Genomic DNA, 20,236 nt, shown 5'->3' on the forward strand with positions numbered 1-20,236 from the left:
CACCTGAACCATTTGGTATTGCTCACCAAATAAGCCCACGTCTGTGGTGCAAGAAAGCAGGGATCACCAACAGCACGCGTGCTTTGCTGTGAGCCTGATCACTGCACGACACTGAGCAGCACAGGCCACTGGACCTGCTGCTGCCGTACAGCATCCTGCTGCCAGACACATCCAGCCTGGTCTGGAGGCCACAGCAGGAAAGGTGATTAAAGGGCTTAGGCTCTAAGGCTCTGAACAAACCCAGTGTCTCTGCTAAAACGCTGCACCTAACGGCCCCTCTTTGGTTATGAAGGTGACTCTGCAGCACTGACATGGGTGCAGAGGGAACGCAGGACGGGAGGACAGGCAGACGCGAGCATCACCTGATGCCGAGCTGAAGGGGCCGGGTACCCGCGCTGCTCGGCGGAGGGAGGGCACCGGCACACAACGTTTTACCTCCCTCCTGCCCCACTGAGCTTGAGGCAGGCCCCAGCAAGCCCGAACAAAGCCAGCAGCTCAAAATGAGCCTGTCCACGGAGCGCTGGAAACGCCAAGCCAAGCGTTCATGTTGCATGCATGTACTGGCTGCAATACACAGCTCGGGAGGCAGGTACGCACACCTTCACAAAGAGAGCGCCGCACAGACTCAGCGCCGGCAGGGTAACACATCCTGAGCCACCAAACCCATCGGCTGCCCCGAGCTTTGCCTCTCCATCTTCCCCAATGCCCCCACTGGCTCCTTTGGGTGGCAGGAGGGCAGGAAACCCCGACCCACGCAGGGCTTGCGCCTTGTTGAGGTTTGTCTGCAGCTTGTTATTGGGTGCTTCATTTCTCCACCAAGCTCAATGGGGGGCTCGTGACGCCGGTGGTTACCCACCACACACAAGGAAACACTTGCCACAAAGCTCTTGGAATTACTAAGGAACCCCAGGATGCTCTGAACAAACACCGGTGCTTTCAGTTGAAGTGCTATGGCATCCTATGGCTCCATGCACTGGAATTATCTCTGACCGCTCGTTCCACACTAATATCCTACTAAAGCAAACCCATCCTCATGGGAGTGCAGGCATCCTGGCTCACAGGCTTGCAATTGGGAGCTTAAAGCTGAGGGGAGATAGGACTGAGAGCCAAAAAGGTAACAGAAGGCTCTCCCTAAGGAAGTGTGTGCGTAGCTATGGGTGACAGGCCTCAAATTAGGATCTGATTACTACAACCACAAGAGTTACACCCAAAAATGACACCTCCAGTCCTGGAAGTGAGCGTCCCTTTAATGCACTGCATGAGTGGGGTGAATTTAGTGGGTAAAGCCTCTTCTCTCTAGTCATCCATAGTCCAAATCAAAGCACAGAATCACCATGGGAGAGGTTTTCTCGCCCCCATCCCTTCCCTGCTTATCTCCAGGAAATGGAAAAGCCTGGATCCGAACAAAAATGCCGACTTCCTCAGCAAGGCCCATAAATCACAGCAACAGGAAGAGCACCAAGACAATGGGACTGGCAACCCCGAGAGCCATTCACTCCTACTACATAAACCCGGTAACTCCTCAACTCCGCTGCCATCAACTGATGCCTTGGGATGCTTGGTGGGCCGAGTTCCTCCAGGTACCCGAAAAACCAAGCCCAGAACCACAACCCCTCTCTGCGCACACACGAGATGCAGCGTCGCAACGAAAGCACACGAGAGCTGCAAACACAGCTTGAAAACGGTGCCTTCGCTCGTTCTTTCCTAGGAAAGAAATGATGAACGCGAGCACTGCGCAGCTCTTCTGGCCCTCTCCCAGCTCCAACTGCTTCTGCTCCCTCGCAGTCTGTATTTAACCGTACCCTAGTGATGGCTGGGCCCTGCTAAGGAAGTGGGATGCACCTCAGAAGAAAGCACAGCGTCAGCATCATTTCAGTCAAGACCCTTTTGCCACCAGGACCATTGCGTGCCGTGATTTTAACTCCTGTCTCCCAATGTGTTCTCAGGCATCGTCACAGGGTTGGGTTTGTGTTTCTAACGCCAAGCTGCCGAGGACCAGGCTCCCCTTCCTTCCTGCCAGCTCCATGGCAATGACAGCAACCGGCAGCTCAGGTGCAGCAGCATCTTCAGCTCCCACAGGGCCCCGGTGCAGCGGCGCAGGCTGCGCGCTCACACAGCCCATCCCCACCACCACCACCCTGCTCAGCACCTCCGTGCCATTTGCTCCCTGTGACCCAGTGTTCTTCCATCCCAAAGGCAAAGCTCCGCTGCTGGCAGAGGGTAACTCGCCCCAACACATGAGAAACGTGCTCCTGCAGAGCCACCAGCTCAGTTTTCCTGCTCATTGGATGGAGCAGCTTCCCAGAGCAAGCTTCCTGGCACCAGCACTGCTTTGCTCCAGGAATCCCTCACCTTGCTGTGCATCACCCACACCATTCCCCCCCGCTTTCAACCCTCTTCCCCCTATTTCAGCTGTTCTCTCCACAGCCTGAAAAGAAGGATTTCAAGACACCCTCAAGACACAGCCAGCCTTGCAAACAGACAAGCGTGGATTCAGCGTAGGGAACAACTCCGGATTGATGGTCTGCAGAGACAAGTTCAACTGGGGAGCAGCTTTTCCCTGCCTTGGAATGCCCTGACTGCAGACACCGTGGTGATGAAATCCAGGAGCTCTGCGTAACCAGAATTCCCTAGGGAACACAGCCCAGAGTGGATCCCGAGCTTCCTTTTCCCTGGGATTCCCCCAGTTCCTTGGGAGGAAATGAGAACTGATCCTCCCCACGCAAACCCCATCCGGATGCTCCGACCACGGCGAGTGCAAGAGACGGCCACAAACAGAGGGGTCTGGGCGTACCCTGAGCAGGAGGAAGCCTGGGGAGCTGCTGCCCTCAGCCTGGAGGTTCCACCTACACCCAAATGAGGGGAGGGAGAAGCTGAGAGCCCCAGGCTCGCCGCCCTGTGACGCCAGGCTGCTTTTCAGCAATTAGAGATGCTCACCTCCTTCCAGCCCGCGGTGCTCCATCAGCGCAAGGTGGTAACACCAGCTAATCCTGCTACGCGCAGACAACGCTCCTCTTTCAACATCCTCGCTCCCCTTCCCTCCCCCTGGAAGGAGCACACTGATTCATTTACTGTCCAACAAAACCATCATTAACTCCAGAGGAGGAATCCAGGCGAACGATCACGTAGCGCGCAGCATCTCCCCAGCAAAGCCTCCAAAGGAGGCAAATCGGGAAGCTTGGGACTGCGGTTGGGAAAACAAAGGTTTGTGGGCTTAAAAACATCACGCAACGGTGATGTTGCCAGGAGTTTATAGGGATGGAGAATGGTGGAAACGGCTCCGTCAGCCCCCAACCACAGGCAGCTTCTCTAAGAGCAATAGGATTGCAACAAAGAGAAGATCAACTCTGTTAGCCCCACTGCATCTGTTTTAGGTCTCACCCCTGTAATGACCTGGCCTTTCTTGCCCACTCCCCTGCTTCACCTCAAGGCACACGGCAGGCATCATCTCCCCCTACGTTTATCACCCCAAACTCCTGCTGAAGGAGCACAGCCCAAAAGGGCTTGGTTTGGCCTTTCCTGCCCTTGACCAGAAGCAGGCACCAAACTGCTGGCAATGAAACGCAACTGGAAGTCCCCAACGTTCTTTTGTCGCATGCCGCTTCCACACAGGGTCCGTGAGTGGGCCTGAAGCGTTAGGGGGCACGGTTGGGAGGTCCAAAATGGGGAAGGAAGGCACTTCAACCCTTAGGACTGGCTCGGCTATGGCCTAGGCAGGAAACAGGCATCAAACCCATCAGCGCAGCACAGCACATAGCTAAGAACTTGTTGTTGCCACGCATTCATGTACCTGCAGGTCACTGCCACCTTTCTTCTGTCTCCTGCATGGTTGACAACTTCCAGGCATCCTGCACTCCCCCCGCGTGGCTTTACCGAGGCTTAAAGCATCAGCAACCCCAAAGCCAACCCTGGAACCCTTCAGCGAGGGCTGGGTGCTCAGGCAGACCCTACCTGCTCAATGCTCTCGCGCTCCTCACGCTCTTTGCCTGGGACTCCAGCACAGAAGCCGTGTTTGGAACAAGTTCAGACAATTGCCTCTTTCTGTCTGAGGCCAAACGATGACGCAGCCTCAAAGATCCCCTCCTCCTTCCTTTGGCTGAAGCCGTCTGGCAGGTTTCCTCCTTGAAGACAACACCAAAGCCTGCACCGCGGTGCCCTCCGGAACCAAGGCACTGACTCCTCGAAACGAAGCCTTCCTCTCTCTGTGCATCACCAGAACACCCCAAGAGAAACAGAAGAGGTTCGTGCTTTGCACTTTCCCTTTAACAGCACCATCCTGTTCCCGTTAAGAACATGAAAAGCACCCGGCGAGCCTTACAAAGCTGTGTTTGTTAAGCACCAGCATTATCCTGCTGCAGCTTCAGTACCAAAAGCTTCACAGACAGATCAGCTCCACATTAATTCCTATACACACAACAAGCCTTCTTGGCTCCAGCACTGCGGGGGCTCTGTTCCACACTTCCCAAACCCCTTTTCGAAAGGCTCATAGATGTTGCTTGACCAACCTAGAACTATAGTAATCTCAACAGGGACTGTTTCAGGAGAACACGAGTCAAGGTTGGGTTTTGCTCCGTGTCATTTAAGGTCACGGCATCACAAATCACTGCGTGCCTTAAGCCTTGGGACGTGTTTTGTTGTTCCACCTTTAAACAATCAACCCAACTATCAGAACTATACTGAAAATCCCTTTAGACCAGTACTTGAGAGCTGCAGATGATCCACTGCCCTCCAGTCACCCGTGTGGGCCCATGCATTACAGGTGCCAACCGGGTGAGCTAAGGACAGATTCAGCCTTCTTTGTGTGCGTGGGCAAGGGGTGACCCATGACAAGGAGATGTCACCAGATCAATTGTACCTGAAGGACCCCCCCTTCCCCGCAAGAAAAGGGACACTGTAAAGAAAAGAGCCTCTTGTCCATGTACGACACTGGTGTTGGGTCTTCTGTTCATAGCAGACAGGACGTCCTCACTCGTGACTGTGCGTGGTTCACGCCCCATCGATGTGACCCCGGTGTTCTCAGCTTCTTCAAAGCAGCTCAGATGAGCATGGAGCCACGCTTCAAGCCATACCTGGAGCTCATCTGCATGGAAGAGCTGAGAGGCCAGAAGCACTTTGCCTTTCAGATGCTCACCTGGGATAACAGGATGCGTGACACGCTTGGGCCTCAGCAACTCAACTCATGCTATCGATGAGTAACACCCACCTAAACCCCCTTCAAACCTTGAAATACATCACTAAATTCTGTTGATAACCCTGCTAAACACAGGCCCTGCTGGCTGCTCCTAATACCTGCAAAATACTATCACTGAACACCAACTTTATCTGAGATATTGCTAAGTACGGGTGTGTAAATCTGACATGTTGTCTAGAAAACCAACACATGCACATCAATAGCTTAATCCCTTATAAAAATAACAAATCTTGCATGAAACCCCATTGGGGGGGGGGGGGATCTTTTAAATAGCAACAGCTTGGCATAGGGAAAAAAAAGGCATTTTCCATTCTGAATGCTCCAAAGGGCACCAACCCAAGGCTTTGTCACCAATAGGGTTTTACAAAATCTATGCAAGAGAGATATTTGCACCTATTTTTAATAAGGAGTCAATGAGAAGAATGTGAACGTAGACGTAGGAGCACCGATCAGCGTTTATCCTAGTCCTGCATCAGAACAACGCATTGGAATAACACCTGCCCATAATACCCACAGCCTGCGCTGAGTAAAGCCAGGCACCTCACAGGGCATTTACAGCCTCCAGATGAAGTGATTCTGCCCTGAATAACAGCAGAAAATCACAGTTCTTCACTGCTCAGACCAAAGACACAAACCTACCCCTCTCCCATGGGACTGAGCACTAAGGTTTCCCAGGATATGACTAAACTCCGTGCAAGGGAAACAGCCCCGTGACTCAGCACTTGCTCCGTAGGCAGGTAAATCACTGCCTTCCTTAAGGCAGACACTGATTTATCAGGGTGGTGAGCGCTGAGAAGCTTCCATCCAGCCCTGCTCCGAGCCCCTGCGCACAGCGAGCACCTCCTCCAGGAGACAGGCTGCCATGGGCAGATGGTTTTCCACATCCAGGCTGGTTTTAGTGCAGGGATCAAAACAGAACCAGAGCCATGCAGGCACCCAACGAGAGCCCCCTATCCTGCTGCGGGGTGCTTCGGCACACGTACACGGCCACCCACAACTCCAAAGGCTAACGGTGTTTTCCCTTGGGTTTACCAAGATTCCTGTCACTCATCCCTTCCTGGCTCTCGGATGCCAAAACTTGGTCATTCTCTTGAAACTTTGATTTTCCTAACCTAAGCCAACTGCTCCTTGCTGGTAACTCCTCCAAACCCGACACCACGGCAATACCTTTGGCAAACCCATCCACAAGAGCAATCTGGATGCGCAGCCCGTTCCCAGTCCAGCTGTACCTGAAGTTACTTTGTGTAATTAAATCCCAGGCTCTTGAATTAGATGGAAGAACGGGAGAAGAAAGAGTTAAGAGCAATTATTCCCTTATCTATTGATCAAGCACACTGCTCACACAAGGGATTCAGGCATGGGAATGCAACTCTGACCTTCCCTTAAACACAGTGTTAACAGCACTAACCTAGTTGGCACCTCACACCGCACAGTAGCACAGTAATTATGTATTTCCAGATGGGAAAATGCTATTCCAAATCAGAGTGGGATGAGCACAAAGATTATCCATGATGAAACAAAGGAAGGCATCTTGCTGAAAGCGCTGGCACTTCAAAGCTTGCTCCCCAAACAAAAGTAAAAGAGAAGTAAAACCAATTGGAATCCAAGCAGCAGAGGGGAGGCATCGAGCGGGCCGGGTTTCCCCACGTGCCAAAGGGGCAGCCCCAAGTGTGTCTTCATAAGGATGTCACCCCCAATTCCAGAGCCAGAAACAGAGCCCAGGGCGATGCCTGCTCAAAACGCGCTGCTTTTCCCTCAGCCCTGAAACCTGAAACACAAATCACAGCCATCTGAGAGCAGCACCGAGCACCTCCTCTAGGGCAGCTCCCGTTAAACGGCCCCATAACAGGGTCCCATTACTCCAATTAAAGCAATACCACTGGTAACCTTCTACCCAGCCTCAAATCAGTGCGCGCCACTTGGCACCTCACCGGCTGAGCTCCCACCAAACTGCAGGGCTCCTGACAAAGGGGCTGCCCGCAGGCAGCCTCCAGCAGCAGCCCCAGGAGCTCTGCTGCTTGCTTCTTACAGCCTGGCCAGTGGGAACCAGAGCACCTTGTTAAAGTGATCCTGCCCCTCTGCTCTGCTCTCGAGAGACCTCACCTGCAGCATTGGGTGCAGTTCTGGGGTCCTCAGCGTGAAAAGGACATGGAACTGTTGGAACAAGTCCAGAGGAGGCCACGAGGATGAGCAGGGGCTGGAGCACCTCCTGTATGGAGATGGGCTGAGGAAGTTTGGGCTGTTCAGCCTGGAGAAGAGAAGGCTGTGTGGAGACCTCAGAGCAGCTTCCAGTATCTGAAGGGGGCCTATAGGGATGCTGGGGAGGGACTCTTCATTAGGGACTGCAGTGACAGGACAAGGGGTAACGGGTTCAAACTGAAACAGGGGAAGTTTAGATTGGATCTAAGGAGGAAATTCTTTGCTGTGAGGGTGCTGAGGCTCTGGAATGGGTTGCCCAGGGAGGTTGTGAATGCTCCATCCCTGGTGGTGTTCAAGGTCAGGTTGTACAGAGCCTTGGGTGACCTGGTTTAGTGTGAGGTGTCCCTGCCCATAGCAGGGGGTTGGAACTGGATGATCTTAAGGTCCTTTCCACCCCTAACTATTCTATGATTCTATGATTCTAAATCTGCACGTGTGCATCCCAAACACAGTTCCAGAACCCCAGCCTGTGCCCAGCTCAAAGGGACGATGCCCCATAGAGCAACCCTTGCTGCGCAGAGGAGCACAGGCTCCTCTATGCAGAGCCCAGGCTATCTTTTCTGCACTGAAGAGTCCAACCCATTCAAGCTGGTTACAAGCTTGGCAAACCAGGTTTAACTAGAATGGGCAGAAGAAGAATGCACTGTGCAGCACAGCACAAGCAGCAGGTTTCAGTACAGGCTGTGTTAAGCTCTCGGTTCCGTTTACATCAGCAACCATGGCTTCTTGAGGCATTCCAGTGCTAAGGAAACCACGCTGGCACGTCCCCAGCAAGCCTAAGAAACCCCACTATTGTGTCAGCTGCAAGGCTCTTCACAAGCAAGATCAGGCGAGGAGTGACTTCTGCGCAGGGCTCTTTCAGCAGGCGAAAGGAGAGGCAGCATCTGCTTCAGAAGCACTTTGTTCCGAGGCTGGAGAGCAGGATGCGGCCAAGATCCTGATGTGAAAGCCTTCAAGCTGTGTGGCACATCAAAGTAACGGGCTAAAGGCACCGTTAGCAGCAAACATGAGACCCTCACAGCACTGCTCAGCTGCGTGCTGGGAATCCACCCCAGGTACTGAACCCAGCCACTCCAGGGAAGGCAGGCACCTCTCCCAGCAAATCAGTGCCTCCCCATTCTGCCCACTACTAGCCCTTTGAAGAGGATGACATCCAGCTTGTGGTACTGAGCGGGCCTTGCACTCTCTGCCTTCAAGCAGAACCCCGTGCTACGCTCAGTAAGAGAAGGAATGGTGAGTGTGTTTGCTGGCCTCGTTATGCAGGATATTACAGTACCAGACAGCCCTTCTGATCCTTCCAAAACACATGGATTCTTCTTGCCTTGTATCAGTCCATCCCCAGGACAAAAAAAACCCCTTTCAACACTGGCACCAGTGGACCTCGGAAACAAACAGGCTCAAGAGAAAGAAAGGTCTTATTGAACAAGCTGCCTCCAAACCCACAATTACAACTTGCAGCGTGTTTTCCTACCGTGGCCTCTCCAAGGGTGCAGTCTCCCCCCTTTCCAACTCAAATAAACGCAGTTCTCAAATGTCTTACTTGTGGAGGGAAGGAGGTGGGGAGAAATCAGGATTATTTAAGAGCACCCAGTCAGCAACTTGACCAAAAGGACCGCAAACAGAAGGAACAAAAGAGCTTGCAGAAAAGATATTGCAGGTACAGATGTGGTTTAGGTTGGGAACTTCAGTCTCTGACAGCAAATTGAGACCGGGATACTTTACAATACACTTCCATAGTACTGTGTGCCCATTACAGACCTTGTCCCCACATCCTTGGTAGAAAGCTGCTCCTGAGAGCATGTTTTCTCTTCCAGCCTCCCCATAAGCAAGCTCCACAAGAGGAAATGCCTCTCTTGTTAGTTTTCCACTGGTGCAAAATAAAGGAGAAGGGACCAGCGGAGCAATCACAGCCAATGACTCCCAACCACCGCGCTGGAGTCTCGGTGAGTGGGGAACTGAGGCTCTCAGCAACACACAAACAGGATGCCACAATGCTCTGGACAATCACTGCTCTGTCTGTGCAGTAACTGCAGTCTCTGCAGTGGTTTAGAGGGGCTCAGCAAACATCAACATCATCTCAATTCCTCCCTAGTCCTGCTCCACCTGGGCCTGTAAAGCTGCTGTAGGACTCAGCATCCTGCTCCTCTCCCTCCCAAAGGCAGCAGACTCCTCTCAGCAGGGCAATGGCCACTTCTGGCGTGGGCTGATGGACACACAGAAGTAATTCCTCTTGGAAAAGCAAAGGAGACAGATTAAAGCCCAATAATCTCAGTGACAGCAGCCTCGGGAAGAGCAGATGGGACAGCTTTCAGCAGCACTGTCTCCGCTGTAGAGGACTGCGGAACAGGGACTGGTCCTGCCACAACGCATCTGACACTTGTAATATTAATGAGCCAGGCCTCTAACTACACACAGGGGCTGAATAGGAATGAAAGAGGAAATGGGTTTTTCAGCTGGCACCTGGAATAAGGGCACAGCAAGCAAATACTGCTCCGCTGGCTAAGCAAACACCTCACTAGCATCACTGCGCGCATGGCTCCACGGGATTCTGACACTGCTGCGCTCTGTTCCCAGGCAGGGCTGGGACTTTTGATGCAGTGGAAATAAAGTCACTGGGGTTTATTTACAATAAAAAGGGCAGAAAATACACACGTTCCTCTTGCAGCAGGTGAATTCAGCACTAAAGCTGCAGCTGAACAGCATCAACTCCAGCCTGATGCTAGGGCACAAAGCACAGCCATGAGCTTGGGTACCAAAGGCAGCTGCAGAGAGTGAGAAAACACCAACCCACCTCGAAGCTGGCTCCAAACGTTCTTCAGACCAAATGACCTCATGCCCTGGAAGGCACCGAACCTGCACCACATCTGCCCTGGTGTCCTGCGCTCTGCACTTGAGCAAGGGAAGAAGCCTGATGTCTACAGGTAAAACTTCCTGCTGTATTCGCACTGCCAAGCTGCAGCCTCTCCAAGATCAAATCTCCCCCCAAAATGGGTCCAAAACGATGAAGTATCATTTATATAAACGTCTGAACACCCAACAGCAGCGTATTAAACCCATTTCAGCCCTAACCAAGTGGACGCTGAACACTTCCTTGTCCCCACAACACCCACATTGGCCCTGTGAAAGCAACGAGAGCAGTGATTTCTGTCATGGCACAAACATTGGGGCTTCACGAGGCCAGCATCAGAGCCTGGCTGTGGATGAAGCAGAGGGAGAACAAGCAGTGGTGGAGGCTCTTTGAAACCTGCTCATAGCACAGCTGAACGCATCCATGTCCCTTCGCTCTGGAGTGATAACACACACCGGCCTTTATAGGCAAGAAGAAGCATTCCTTGGATGGGGTACAGTATTTGCTTGGCTGGACTCTAGCTGGAAGACAAGGAGGAACGGCTGGGTGCACTTCATGGTTGATGGCAAAGTTACTCACTGAACAGCGTGAGCTCCTTAGAGGTATTCCAGCCATAAATCAGAACCCAGAAAGCCACTTCCCACATGGGAAGTGAATCAGAATGCTCTCTCAAGCTGTCCTCACAGGCACCACCGGAGGGAAGAAAGCCTGACAAATCTGCTAAAAGCCTCAAGAAGCCTCAATGAAATATTAATGCTCTGAAAATGATGAGGCCAGCACAAGTCTCCTTTGCCACTCCAGCTCTGCACAGCCCAGAGCAAGAGATGAAAGATTCCTTGCAAACACTGATGCCCAGATGGAACTCTGGATAAAGCAGAAAAACCCTAAGGCTGGAAGAGCAACAACCAGCAAAATGTGCTCCCAGTAAAGCAGTAACAGGAGTTAAGGGTTATAATGTCAGCAAAGCAAAGCAGAGGCACGAGGTTATCACCACTGCACCGCACTGGGCAAGAAAACCCGTGCTGAAGATAAAGTTGGAATCACTCCCTCCAAAGTCCCCCTTTTGATGTGTTCAGGAGGCCCAGCTTCAAGTGAGGTCCCTCCCTCAAGGAGGGATGCTCCCATAGGGCTGCCTTCCAGTAGTTTAGGGATGGTTGGGTTGGTGCCTTCTTGCGATGCTCCCTCATCTTTCAGTCACTTAACAGAGAACTCTCCCCATCGCCTCCAATGTGAGGATGTTTGGCTGGTCAGGCCTTAATAGCAACCTGGAATGACTTGCCAGAAGCTCCCAAAACCCTTTTAATTGACCGATGACATCCACTCATTTTAATGAGAGTGAGATCATATTTGCATGCTTGGTTCTGCAACACAAGGAAAGCAAAGGTGACTGCAGCTGCTCTCAGCAAGAGCCAATCTCCCTCCAAGGTGCAAGCAGAATCACTTTAAGTAACAAACTAATCTTTATTGCTTTATTTCTCATTAGCACTTAATTCTAACATTATTAGCCTGTGTTTATGGCCATGTAAAAGCCCAGGTAAACCCTCCAGCTTACTGCAAAGAAGCCTGAAGCGCTCATTCCTCTGCAGGCACGGAGCGAGCACCACTGAGGATCATACAACACTGAAACAGCCCAGCATCACCTGGAAAAGCAAGCTGGGAATGGCAGAGGGTCTTCCCTTGGACTCCTTGGTGGGGACACAGTGATTATATCTGATTCCACATCACGCCTGCTGTAATAAACCACAAGGAAGCCACAGACGACTGCAGGTGCAGGGGACAACTGCAGATGCTTGCGAGGCTGCTGCTTCAGCCCCACACCGTGACCTTGGCAAAGTGATTCCAGGACCGTGGCCTAATTCCACCTCTGTTTCAGCTGGTAAGGAGAAGGCAGGCACTTTCCAACCCTCTCCCTTTAGCTCAGTAACCGCAGGAGCCCCATCTCTTCTAAAGCCTGGAAACCCTACAGCATACTGTGGTCTGCCCCTCCAAAGAGCATCCTAACTGCAGTCTTGCTCCTCTGCCTTACAACCCAACCCAGTACCTGTGTTCTCTCCTGTTTGGCTCCAGCACGATTCAGTATCCCTCTCCGGTCCATTCTGCATCATTCTAAGTACTAGTTTCTATCCTCCTTGGTCACACTGTTAGGTTAATAGGGATTCTCCACCCCAGCACGTGCCAATGTGCCCTGCTCACCACTGAAGAGGGCAGAACTTCACATTCCCTTTCGTTTCTGCTGCAGATGACAAGATAAAAGCAGTTGGACGTGAACCATCTGTTACTGGGCCTGATGGAGCCATAATCACCAGGTACCAACCGTGTCAAAGAACACTCCAGGATTCATCATCCCAGCGTCAGCGTCGTTATTAACAGGGAGATGCTCGGGTCTGTTTGATAAAATCCCATGTTCACAGCACGATTTGCTTTCAACTCCAGCAATAACAGCCCTTCTAGAGCAATGTGAAGGGCCCCAGACAGGGCTACACAACGTAAGGGGATGGAGCGGAGCAGGAGCTGGTGACAGCACCGATTCCAGCCAATCTATTGGGCCAAGGAAGGGGAACTGAAGGGTTACAGAGAGCCTGCAAGCAGCAAAAGCTCTGGAAAAGGAGGAGTGCAGGCAAGAGGCACTGGTTTGGACTGAGGCCCTGGGATTTGTTCGGGAAGGCTTGCCTGCTGACTCCATATGGTTCATGTAAGGAGAACCTGTGCCATGCAGTGCAAGTCTCCTGAGAGAAATGATGCTGTGTGGGAAAGAAAGCAACCGCTTCTCCTCATTACCCCTTGTACAACGGGCTCATTTCAGTCCTCTGCGGCACGATACCTGCAGCAAATTCCCTGTGCACACACAGGACTGACTACTGAAAGGCTCTAAAAGAGGGGAAAACCCCAACCTAGTGCAGAAATGCAGCCTGCCAGAGTCAAGCACTACACAGACAGCACTGTGTCTGCAGCTTATGAGCTGTAAATCACTCCAAGATCGTTCCCTGCAGGCAGAAGGGACCTGGCAGAGCGGCTCGGATCTGACAGTGCCCGTTTCTAACCTGCTTCTATTTTGCTCCTGGAGCTTGTGTCTCCCCTTTATTCCAGCCCCCGGCAAGCTGAGGAGGAGGAAGTCATCCCACGGAGGAACCAGCCATCCCAGGGGCAAGGCAGCAGAGCCATCCCCTTCCCTGTGATCAGCACGAAGCCGCTTCAGTCAGAGACCGGTTCCGAGAGCTCCTTTGCTGGTGGTTTGGTTGCAGCAGGGGGGTTAAGAGCTGCAGTGACAGACCCGAGGAATCCAGTGCAAGATCTCAGCCTCCAAACGCAAGCACCAGGACCCGAGGAGCTAATGCGGGCTGACACGCAGAAGTGTGCAATCATTTCCAGGCGGCTGCCTTCATCTTCTTTACATAGGAGGCCAAGGAAGCCCCCGGGGCTGTACCAGTGCCTAAATGGGCGCAGGTTTCCTTTAGTCTCTAACAAAGGCTTCAAGCGCTTGGCGAGCTGCCCCAGCCTCGCTGCCTTCTTCCTCTTCGCATGTGCCTCCATCCCCAGGTAGCGCAGAGCAGCTTGGGACGCGCGCCCTGCACAAGGCAGAGCTGAAGGAAACCCAAGTCAGCTTTTCCCCTCCGTGAGGTAACTCCCTGGAACAACCAGCAGAGCCTTTGCCATTTACGTATCTGACAGCAGGCACCACTCAAGGCTCACACATGAACTGGTTTAGTGAGTTAGGAGGAGAGATGCTGCCTGCAGTTGCTTGGGGCAGGATGTGCTGGAGGAGCAGAAATCTGCCTTTCAACCAGGAATCTATGAGACAGCTTCAAACGATCCCTTTGAGAGGTGGAAACCATCCAGCAAAGGCCAGCTCGCTCCAGTGGGGAGGCCTTCTGTCACACTGCACCCACAGCAAAGCCAAGGTGGTCTTGATAGCAGAATGACAGAGCAGAGCCAGCTCTTCCGTGTCCTGCATCTCTCCACTTCCATCCTCCCTTTCTTGGACCGTCCGCAGGGCATCCTCTCCTCATGGCAAGTATTCCCCCGCAATCTGTTCCGTTTATTAAGCCTGTCAGCTCCTCAATCCACATCCCTGAACCAGCACAAGCCAGAGGTGGTCTCTTCGCACGGCAGAGCACCAGAAAACAGCACACACGCTCCGGGCTGTATCACTGCCAGATCCTCCCTAAACTGAAGCCAGATTCAATGCTAACAGAAGACTTAGTTACTCCTTCCCCAGCTCTCCATGCCAAGTCTTTCCCTTTAGCCTTCTTGTCCAGCTTAGCTGTGTCTGTGCTGGAAGAGTGCCTGCAGTGCTGCACAACACCTCCGTGCCCTTCCCGTTGCTTCATGGCTCACAGGAGGGTGTTCTGTCACCTCAAACACGAGAACATCAACGGTGATGTTACAGCACCCTGCGTGACATGGAGAACCCAGTCAGCATCACTTACCTCACCTCACATCCTCCCGCTCCTGTTGCTTCGCTGAACCCACCTACATCTCCACAAGGTGATCAAGGAAAAGCATCACCTTCGCTGCAGACTCCATGTGGATGGAGGAGAGGGAACCTCCATAAACCAGCGCCTGCAGGGCTCTGCCCTTCTCCATCAGGTTCAACACAAGCAATTGCCTTCACACCGCACACTGCAACCCTTTCAGGCCAAGAAGGATGACTGCAGGTGAGCTGCATGAGACAAACCTCTACAGCTCTTTCCAGCCAGCCCAAAGGAGAGCAGTCAGTCCAGAAGAACAACGCAAAGCAAATGGGACGTGCTTGGATGAGAACCAAGAAACCAGCCCTAACCTCTTAAAAAGCCCTTGGACTCAGTGAGAGCCACGCTCAGCAGAGCGGGCTTCAGTCCCCCTTTACAGGAGCTCCAAGAGTCAGAATCAGAGGGAGGAAGGAGAAAGGTCCAGATTTTCTTAAGTCTCATCTGAAAAAGAGCTTCATTCAGGTTAAACATCACCCTGAAAGAGGGAAGAAACAGGCACACGCTGGGTCTCACCCAGCGAGACACATGCCAGTGATCACAGTGCATCAAGCGTGCCTTTAACAGCTCCAAATGCTTTTCCCTCTGCCTTCCACGCTAGAAGCAGCCACTGCTAAGAGCGTTTTCCCAAAGCTCTGCCTGATGAACCAGGCTCTGACACACAAAAAGCCAAAGGGTCACGGCATCTTCCTGCCTGCTGCTCCAGCCCGGCGCTTCTGAAAGGCCCGTTGCGAAAGGAATTGCCTTGAAAACCTTCCAAGGAAACATTAACTCCAGGGCTTTGGGTTTCTGTGTGATCTGGGGGAAAGACGAGAGCAAATCAAGCACGCTCCGGCACCGGCATCCGTGCCCCTGGACAAGCCACGGCAACAGCGCCAAGTCTTCCATGCCAATGATGAGGGGCCCCTACGTGGCTGCTACAGGCTGCAGGTTGAAAGCAGGACTTAACAAGTATCAAGGAGAGGGAGAACTACCCAGGAGAGCAATGTTTGCTCAAGGTTTCTAGGTGTGGCTGCAGCCATAATGGGATTATTTAGACCTGAGTCATTCGCTCTGTCTTCATCCAGGATTCTCCATCTTTGGGGCTCAATCGTTGACTTTTTGAATTCATAGAATCATGGAATGGTTTGGGTTGGAAAGGGCCTGAAGCTCATCCAGTTCCAACCCCCTGCCATGGGCAGGGACACCTCACACTAAACCAGGTCACCCAAGGCTCTGTTCAACCTGGTCCTGAACACTGCCAGGGATGGAGCATTCCCAACCTCCCTGGGCAACCCATTCCAGTGCCTCAGCACCCTCACAGCAAAGAATTTCCTCCTTAGATCCAATCTAAACTTCCCCTGTTTCAGTTTGAACCCGTTACCCCTTGTCCTGTCACTGCAGTCCCTAATGAAGAGTCCCTCCCCAGCATCCCTACAGCCCCCTTCAGACACTGGAAGCTGCTCTGAGGTCTCCACGCAGCTTCTCTTCTCCAGGCTGAACAGCCCCAACTTCCTCAGCCTGTCTTCATACAGGAGGTGCTCCAGTCCCTGATCATCCTCGTGGCCTCCTCTGGCCTTGTTCCAACAGTTCCATGTCCTTTTTATGCTGAGGACACCAGAACTGCACACAATGCTCCAGGTGAGGTCTCACGAGAGCAGAGCAGAGGGGCAGGATCACCTCCTTGGACCTGCTGGTCACGCTCCTTTGGATGCAGCCCAGGACACGGTTGCTTTCTGGGCTCAAGCTCACACTGAAGCCGGCTCATGTTCATTTTCTCATCAACCAACACCCCCAAGTCCTTCTCCTTGGGCTGCTCTGAATCTCTTCTCTGCCCAACTCAGGCTGTTTCACGAAACACTTGGGGATTCCAAGCAGAGAGGAGGAATTCCACAGATCCACGTGGTTCCGGCCGTGTTCAACCAAAGCTTCCCATCCCCATCGCAGCTACACGTGAGACGACCTTCCCATGGGGAAGACCATGCAAACCCCCAGCACACTGCACAGGCTCCACCAAAGCCCTTCCTTTGAAGGGATAACGGAGCAGATCTGATGTGCACCAGCTCAGCTCAGCCCTGTGGCTTCCTGCCTGGGAGCTGGCAATCACACCACTTCCCCCTTTTCACTGCAGCAGCTTCCATCAGTACGGAGTTACAATGAGAATTGTTCTTCCTTTTAATCCCTAAGGGATCACTTCCAGCTTCTGCCCTAAGAATAACCCAGGTCTTGGTCTCCAAAGAGCATTTACATGAGGATTGACTATTGCGAGCCCTCCTTTTGGCTGGGACAAGCTTCAGCCCCGTGGTGTTCAGGGCTTTTTTCAGGCCTGCCACCACGTTTAGAGCTGTACCAAAATCACTTCTAATCTGATGACCTGCAAACGCCTTCACTGCTCATGAACTGAAGGAAAGGGGTCAGAACCTGAAGAAACAAAGCTTCTATTCCTAACAGTGCAATCAACATCCTAACGTTTCCTCATCCATCTCCTGATGGTTCAATCAAGCCCCCTCCACCCTGCCAAAGCCCACCCCTTTACACAGAGCAGAGGCGCCCGCGCTCTCCAAGATGGGAAGAAGAAGATGCTAAGAGGTGAGAGCACCAAAGGCTTTGCTCTGGAGCCAGGGCTGCAGCTCTCCAGGACACACCACGGGCACATAAACGCTTCCCTGCACCTCAGAGCCACGGTAAGGAGCCAGCAGCACCCTTCTCCTTTGCCAGACACAAAGAGCACGGCAAGAAGCCCTGCGTTTGGCCAGCCAAATACCATCAGTGCTCTGCTAGAACCACCCCTATGGGACACGGAACCATCTTCCACTGACTGCCACAAACGGAGCTCTTTTAGCAGGGGTTTTCTCCTTAGAGTCAGTTAAGGGGGAAAAGAAGCCAAGAAAAAAGCCTGCTTTAATAAGCTGCAGCTCTGCTTATTCCTCTCCCAAAGCCACAGAGGATCAAGGACCTTTTATCTCCAGCTCGGATCACCTGACTCTGCTTCTCCTCTCCATCATAACCCCAGCCTGGAATGTGCTCTGTCACCTCCCAGCTCCTGGGAGCACCTCTCCTGTTCACCACGGTGCCAATGCACGTTGGGAGCAGGAGCAGCAGCACAAACCCACACCAGGCTCCCAGCTTGTCCTGCTGACAGCAAGGCAGAGGGGGGACCTTTCCAACTGTTCACTTTGCCCATACACCTTTATAGCCAGGAATTCCAAGGCCTCCTTCCCCTCCTTAGGGTTTCTTTCGGCTGGTCAGCTTATCCGCAATCACTGCTTCCAGAGAGGCACCCAAAGCAGGTAATTACAGTGATGGTGATGATGGAGAGCCAACCACCAAGCAGCCTTCATCAGGCCATCCCTACTGCCATACACGCTTTGCTGCTGTGTTGGTGAGCAAATTACAGCCTTTCCAGCCAAGGTGCTTCAGATTGGGATGCTTCTCCATGTCGGGGATTAATCAGCACTCTAAATGAAGACTTGGTGCATTAAAGGTACAGGTGGGACAGGAGGCAACACAAACCCTCCTCTAACACATCCTCATCTGACTACCCTTTCTGGAAGGGTGGGAATGAGATCACACTTTGGGACAGGACCCGAAGCCACCCACACCTTCCCGCTCTCAATCTGGTGCTTTATCTGCTGCACCATTCCCACTTCAGGCCACATCCTTCCAAGTTAGGGCCAAGGAAATGCCCCGTCATCAGCTGGCTCGGATGCTCCGCGCAGCACTCCTAAAGTCGTAGTGGCCCTCACGGTCTCCCCTTCCCACTCCCAGCAGCACAGCTCTACAGCCCACAGCCCATCCCTGCAGCAACGGCTCCTATGGAAAATCATGAGTGGGAAAAGGCTTATTCTTAGCTCCCTGCAATGGAATTCAGCAGCTGGGAAGGAGGAGACGTAGTACCACATGATGCTCAATTCCCAACAGAAGAGAGGGCTTTGTCTGCACTAGGGAGATGCATGGGGCTGCAGTGACAGGAGAGGCAGGGATAAAGCCGGACATCCGCCAGCAAATTCCCTGTGCTCCCAGAGAAACCCATTATAAACTTGCTTTGGAGGAACACCGATGTTGCTATTCCCAAGTAAGTTTTCTTCGTGCAGAGTAAGCTAAAATCGACCAACACCTCTTCTTTGCCAATAAAAAGATGGCTTAGTTTCCCAGCTCCTTTAGGATGAAGGCAACAGAACAATGCCCCTCTTAAGAAGGAAAGACAGGAAAAACATCCCAAACAACTCGTTTCCACTGCTGCACTTTAGACCTGATGTTTGACATTAGTCCTGATCCCAGAGGCAAAATGGGAGTGCTTTATTCACTAAGTCAAGCAGCTCCCACGGCTACAGCCATCCTCAATGGAATGCATTATTCCTGCATTAAAACATATGTTTTTCGAGGCAGCAAGCCATGAGAGAGATTACAGAAGACCTAATTTTATCAGGCAGGGATACAATTCTCCTGGTTGTTTTTGCTCCCTAGGGCCACGGAGCTGGGCAATGCAGGTTGCCTGACGGCTGGGGGACAACTCCAAGCGGCTCAGTTGCTGATCACTGAGGCAGGAACTCGCATCCTGGGCCCACAAGATGCACTCATGGACGCCCTGTGGGCTCCATCCCCATGGAATTCAAAGTCCAGAAGACCTGGTTTGGATCAGCAGTTCTCAAGTCAACACGCACTCAAAAAGGTTTCTGTTGGCAGAGAAGTGCTAAAACCTTAAGCAAGCTCTTTGGTTTTATCCTTCTTTTAATCTTTAAGGTATTTAATGTTGCCAAGACCTTCAGTTTTAAGCTCAAGTTACACTAAATAAACCAAGGTGCTCACTCACACGAGCAGCAAGGAAAGTTAAGTCCCTGTTCCACTGCCTGTCTCTGGTATAAAGATAACCTCTGCTGCCTGTGCTTATGCTAAGCAGCACTGCAGAAACTCTCCGCTTTGAAGCTGGAAACACAATGCAAGTTGATAGAAATAAGTGTTTTACTGCAAAAAGCATCCAAGGCCGGAGGAACAACCCAGCCCTGGCAAACGTGCTCGGGAATGAGAATTCCAGGTGCGAGGCTTTTCCCAAGACTTCGCATCAAAACGCAACGGGAATATTGGTGGAGCAGATGGAATGCTGCTGCCTGCAGAGCATCCGTTAGCTATAAATCACTGCTTCCTCACACATGGTGCAAATGGAAGAGTCTTCCATTCTAATTAATAGGACGAGACATCCTGGCCTGGAGACTCTGCTCTGCTTCCGTAAGCTCCAAGGAAGATTTTGGACCGGATCGCCCTCAAACAGAGAAATGCTTCACTTCTTAAGCCACAGCTATAAAAGCAACCGAGCAACTCGGTGAGAGATGCAGGAAATGCCTTTATAAAAGAGACACAGTTTGATGAAAGCCATCGGAAGCAGTTATCTGAACACTGCATTTGAACCAACTGCAAACAGGATCTGCCTGCACCGCTGGGACCCGTCACCAGGAGCTCCCTCCCTGCTTCTGAAACCTGCCCCTGAATAAACACGATAAATGCCACGAATAGAAAACTTCAGGACCCAAACTACTCAGATAGAGGGAAGCAGGA

At 52.2% G+C, this 20,236-nt stretch overlaps 1 protein-coding gene across 3 annotated transcripts in view; it reads right to left on the reverse strand.

The window, feature by feature from the left end:
- The window catches only part of DIP2B (disco interacting protein 2 homolog B), a 63,106-nt gene that overhangs the window by 37,088 nt on the left and 5,782 nt on the right, over positions 1–20,236 (reverse strand). The gene's annotated exons all lie outside the window — the stretch shown is intronic.

This window comes from Pezoporus wallicus, unplaced genomic scaffold (genome assembly GCF_028554395.1).
Source record: "Pezoporus wallicus isolate ANWC-B61680 ecotype Strahan unplaced genomic scaffold, APGP_CSIRO_Pwel_v1 contig_1, whole genome shotgun sequence".
Lineage (NCBI taxonomy): Eukaryota > Metazoa > Chordata > Aves > Psittaciformes > Psittacidae > Pezoporus > Pezoporus wallicus.